Genomic DNA, 6,000 nt, shown 5'->3' with positions numbered 1-6,000 from the left:
CCCCTTACCCCTCTCTGGAGGCAGTGATCCAGGTCCCAGATCCTCAAACAGTGGCCAATGTGACTGTGAGTGGAGGTAGGGGAAGACAGGCACATGCACGAATGCTTGTGAAGCAGGAGTAGCCTGCCCTATGGAAGCACCCACCATGCCATGGCAGCCCTGCTCACGTGAATACTTCCCACTGAGCTGAGCATAGCAGGCCAGCCCATATGAAGGCACTCTGCTAAGTAGCTGCAGCCCAGCCTGAATGAAGGCAGAGCAGCCAACCAGCACAAGTAAGTGCAGATGGGGCAGGCACAGAACAAACAGACCCTGCCCTCCCTATTGGTAGCAAGGGGAATCTGCAACCAGAAACAACAAGATCACAGTAGAACTGGTGACCCAGTCCCAAGTGGTGGCAACCAAGACATGAGCTCCACCAGCAGCAGGGGCTGTATACACATTCCCAGGTCCCCAGACCCCACCAGTGACAGTGACACCTGTGAACCCAGCACCCATGGCAGCAGTGCAACTAGAACCCCAAGACAACTCAGGAACAGCAGCAAAGGCGCTGCATGGGATGTCAGCATCCAAACCCAAGGAGAACCACTGGAGGAACCTGAGACCTAGGTGACCAGGACCAAAGTAACCAAAGCTGTACCCAAATAAGAAAATGTGATTACTGCCACAAATGTGCTGGAAGAGGATCAATTCCTCAAACACCATGATAAACAGAGAAGACTACAACCTAACTGACAGAGAATTCAAAATAGTTATCATAAAAAAAAAAATAAATGAACTACAAGAAAACACAGAAAGACAGTTCAATAGTCTCAGGAATAAAATTAATGAACAGAAGGAATATTCACTAAACAGACTGAAGCTCAAAAATAACCAAACTGAAATTCTGGATATGAAGAACACAATTAATGAGTTAAAAAATAATGTAAAAAGCCTAAAAAATAGAGTAGCCCTTATGGAGGAGAGAATTAGTGACTTAAAGATGGAAACCTAGAAACACTTGAGGTGGAGAAAGAGGGAAAACTAAGATTTTTAAAAAATGAAGAAATTCTTTGATAAATATCCAACTCAATTAGGAAAAGTAACATAAAGATCATAGATATCCAAGAGAGATAAGAGAAGGACAAAGGAGCAGAGAGCTTGTTCAAAGAAATAATACCTGAGAACTTCCCAAAACTGGGGAGGGAACTGGACATACAAGCACACAAATTCAATAGAACTGCTAATTACATCAATGCAAAAGGACCTTTTCCAAGGCATATAATATTAAAATTGTCAAAAGTCAATGACAAAAGAAAAAAAAGTGAAGGGCAGCAAGGGAGAGGAAAATAACCTAAAAAGGAACTCCCATCAGACTTTCAGTAGATTTCTCAGCAGAAATCTTACAGATGAGGAGCGAATGGAATGAAATATTCAAAATACTGAAAGACAAAATCTATCAGCCAAGAATACTCTATCTAACGAAATTATCCTTCAGATATGATGGAGAAATAAAATCTTTCCAAGATAAACAAAAGCTGAGAGAGTTATCACCACTAGACCTGCCTTGCAAGAGATGATGAAGGGAGCCCTCCTACCTGAAACAAAAAGACAAAGGTTTACAAAGCTTTGAGCAAGGAGATAAATAGACAGACAAAATCAGAAAATTGCAGCTCACTATCAGAATAGGTTAGCAAACACTAATTATAACATAAAATATAAAGGGGAAAAAAGCATCAAAAATAACTGTACACATTTCAATTTAGTCACAAAGTCACAACACAAAAAAGAATAATTTGTGACAACAAAAATATGAAAGGGGAACGGGAAAAGGATGGAACCTGCATAGGCTAATGGAGATAAGAGGCTATCAGAAAATGGACTGTCTCATCTATGAGATCTTTTATGCACACCTCACAATAATCACAAAACAAAAAATTGGAGCAGAGTCACAAATCACAAATAAAGAGAAAATTGATAAAACTATCACAGAAAACCACCAAACTGAAACGGCAATCAGAAATACAAGGGAAAAGAAACAATGGAAATATAGAACAATCAGAAAACAAAAGATAAAATGGCAGTATTATGCGCAGAAATATCAGTAATCACTCTAAATATAAATAGACTGAATTCACCAATAAAAAGACACAGAGTGGCTGGAGGGATTAAAAAACAGAACCCAACAATATGCTGGCTTTATGAAATACATCTCAGCTCTAAAAACAAACATAGGCTCAGAGTGAAGGGATGGAGGATGATACCCCAAGCGAAAGGAATCATGTGTAACCATAATTTTACCAGAGAAAGCAGACTTAAAAATAAAAAAGATAATGAGAGACAAAGATAGGCATTATATAATGATAAAATGGACATTCCACCAAGAAGACATAACACTTAATATATATGCACCTAAGATGGGAGCATCAAAGTATATAAAGCAACTATTAAGAGACCTACAAGGAGAAATTGACAACAACACAATAATAGTAGAGGACCTCAACACCCCATTTATGTCAAGGGATAGATCATCCACACAGAAATTCAACAAGGAAATAGTGGCCTTAAATGAAACACTAGACCGAATGGATTTAACAGATAATATAAAACATTTCATCCAAAAGCAGAAAAATACATATTCTTCTCAAATGCACACAGAGCATTCTAAAGATAGACCATATGTTGGAAAACAAGGCAAGACTCAATAAATTTAGGAAGATTGAAATCATATCAAGCATCTTTTCTGATCACAATGCTATGAAACTGGAAGTCAACTACAAGAAAAAACCTGGGAAAGGCACACATATGTGAAGACTAAACAACATGCTACTGAACAACCACTGGATCAATGAAGAAATCAAACGAGAAATCAAAAAATACCTGGAGACAAATGAAAATCAAAACAGAGCATACCAACTCTTATGGGATACAGCAAAAGCGGTCCTAAGAGGGCAATTTATAGCAATACAGTCCTACCTCAACAAACAAACGAAAAATCTCAAATAAGTAATCTTAAACTACACCTAAAACATCTAAAAGAACAAGAAAAAGAAGAACAAACAAAGCTCAAAGTCAATAGAAGGAGGAAAATAATAAAAATCAAAGCAGAAATAAATGAAATAAGAGACTAATAAAAAGCAGAAAGGATCAATGAAACTAAGAGCTATTTCTTTGAGAATATACACAAAGTTGACAAACTCCTAGGCAGAATCACTAAGAAATAAAGAGAGAAGACTCAAATAAATAAAATTAGAAATGACAGAGGAGAAATTACCATGGATACCACAGAAATACACAGGATTATAAGAGAATACTACAAAAAGCTATATGCCAACAAATTGGATAACCTAGAAGAAATGGATAAATTCTTAGAATCATACCACTTTCCAAAACTAAATCAAGAAAATTAAGAGAATCAGAATAGACCAACTGCAAGCAAAGAGATTGAAACGGTAATCAAAAGCCCCCCCCCCCCCCCAAAAAACAAAAGTCCAGAACAGATGGCTTCTCCGGTGAATTCTCCCAAACATTCAAAAAAGATTTAATACCTAACTATCTTAAACTATTACAAAATACTGAAGTAGACAGAACATGTCCCAACTCATTCTATGAGGCCAACATTACCCTAATACCAAAACCAGGCAAGGACAACACAAAGAAGGAAAATTACAGGCCAATATCACTGATGAACATAGATGCAAAAATCTTAGCAAATCAAATACAACAACACATTAAAAGGATCATAAACTATGATCAAGTGGGATTTATTCCAGTGATGCAGGCATGGTTCAATATCTGTAAATCAATCAATGTGGTACACCACATTAGCAAAATGAGGAATTAAAATCGCATGATCATCTCAATACATGCAGAGAAAGAATTTGACAAGATACAATATCCTTATATAATAAAAATTCTCAATAAAATAAGTAGAGAAGGAAACTACCTCAAGATAAAAAGGCCATATATGACCAATCTATAGTCAACATCATATTTAATGGTGAAACACTGAAAGCCCTTCCTCTGAGAACAAGAACAAGACAAGGATGCCCACTTTCACCACTCTTATTCAACATAGTACTGGATATTAGCCAGAGCAATTAAGCAAGAAAAAGAAACAAAAGGGATCCGGATTGGAAAGGAAGAAGTAAAACTCTCACTGGTTTTGGATGACATGATTCTGTCTATAGAAAACTTTAAACAATCCACCAGAAAAGTATTAAAAATAACAACTTCAGCAAAGTGGCAGGGTACAAATCAACATACAAAAATCAGTTGCATTTCTGTATACTAGTAGTGAACTAGCAGAAAGAGAAGTCAAGTATACAATCCTATTTACAATCGCAACAAATATAATAAAATATCTAGGAATAAATTTAACCAAAGAGGTGAAAGGCCCACACACATAAAACTATAAGACATTAGTGAAAGAAATCAAAGAATAAAAAGAAATGGAAAAATATTCCATGATCATGGGTTAAATTAACAAACAGATGAAATGTCCATATTACCTAAAGCAACCTACAGATTCAATTCAATCCCAATAAGAATTTCCATAACAGTCTTCACAGAAATAGAATAAAGGATCCTAAAATTTATATGGAACAACAGGAGACTCCAACCAGCCAAAGTAATCCTGAAAAGAAAGAACAAAACTAGAAGTGTCACAATCCCTGACTTTAAAATATACTACAAAACTATAGTAATCAAAATAACACAGGAGTGGCAAAAAAACACACACCCAGATCAATGGAACAGAATTAAAATCCCAGAAAAAATGCCACACATATACAGACAGCTGATCTTCAACAAATGAGCCAAGAACATACAATGGATAAAGGAAAGTCTGTTCAATAAATGGCGTTGGGAGAACTGGGCAGCCATGTGCAAAAGAAAGAAAGTAGACCTTACACAAAAATTAACTCAAAGTGGATTAAAGACTTGAATGTAAGACCTGAAACCCTAAAACTCTTAGGAGAAAATATACGTGGTACACTCTTTGACATCAGTCTTAGCAGTGTCTTTTTGAATATCATGTTGACTCAGGGAAGAGAAACAAAATAAAAAATAAACAAATTGGACTACATCAGACTAAAAAGCTTCTGCACAGGAAAGGAAACCATGAACAAAATGAAAAGACAACCCAGCAATGAGGAGAAAATATTTGCAAATCATATATCTGACAAGGGGTTAATTTCCAAAATATCTAAAGAATGCATACAACTGAACAACAATGAAACAAACAACCTGACCAAAAAATAGGCAGAGGATCTGAACAGATATTTTTCCAAAGAAGATATACAGATAGCCAACAGGCATAGGAAAGGATGTTCAACATCACTGATTATGAGGGAAATGCCAATCAAAACTACAATGAATATCACCTTTTACCCATCAGAATGGCTATAGTTAACAAGACAAGAATAACAAATGTTGGAGAGGATGTGGAGAAATGGGAACCCTCATATATTGCTGGTGGGAATGCAAACAGATGCAGCCAATATGGAAAATAGTATGCAGATATCTCAAAAAATTAAAAATAAGAATACTATATGTTCCTGCTATCCCACTACTGAGTATTTATCCAAAGAACATGAAATCAACAATTCAAAGAGATTAACACATCCCTATGTTCATCACAGCATTATTCACAATAGCCAAGATGTGGAAGCAACCCAAGCACCCATCTACAGATGAATGGATAAAGAAGATGTGCTATATATATACAATGGAATACTACTCAGCATAAAATGGACAAAATCATACAATTTGTGACAACATGGATGGACCTTGATGGTATTATGTTAATTGAAATAAGCCAGACAGAGAAAGACAAACACCATATGAATTCATTCATATGTGGAAGATAAACAAACACATGGGTAAGTAGAACAGATTAGTGGTTACCAGAGGAGAAGGGGGTGAGTGGAAGGACAAAGGGATAAAGGGGCACATATGTATGGTGAGGGATAAAAATTAGACTATTGGTGGTGAACACGATGCAGTCTCTACTGATATATA

The sequence above is a fragment of the Equus quagga genome, chromosome 13 (genome assembly GCF_021613505.1).
Source record: "Equus quagga isolate Etosha38 chromosome 13, UCLA_HA_Equagga_1.0, whole genome shotgun sequence".
Lineage (NCBI taxonomy): Eukaryota > Metazoa > Chordata > Mammalia > Perissodactyla > Equidae > Equus > Equus quagga.
Note: the sequence above shows the minus strand (reverse complement) of the source record.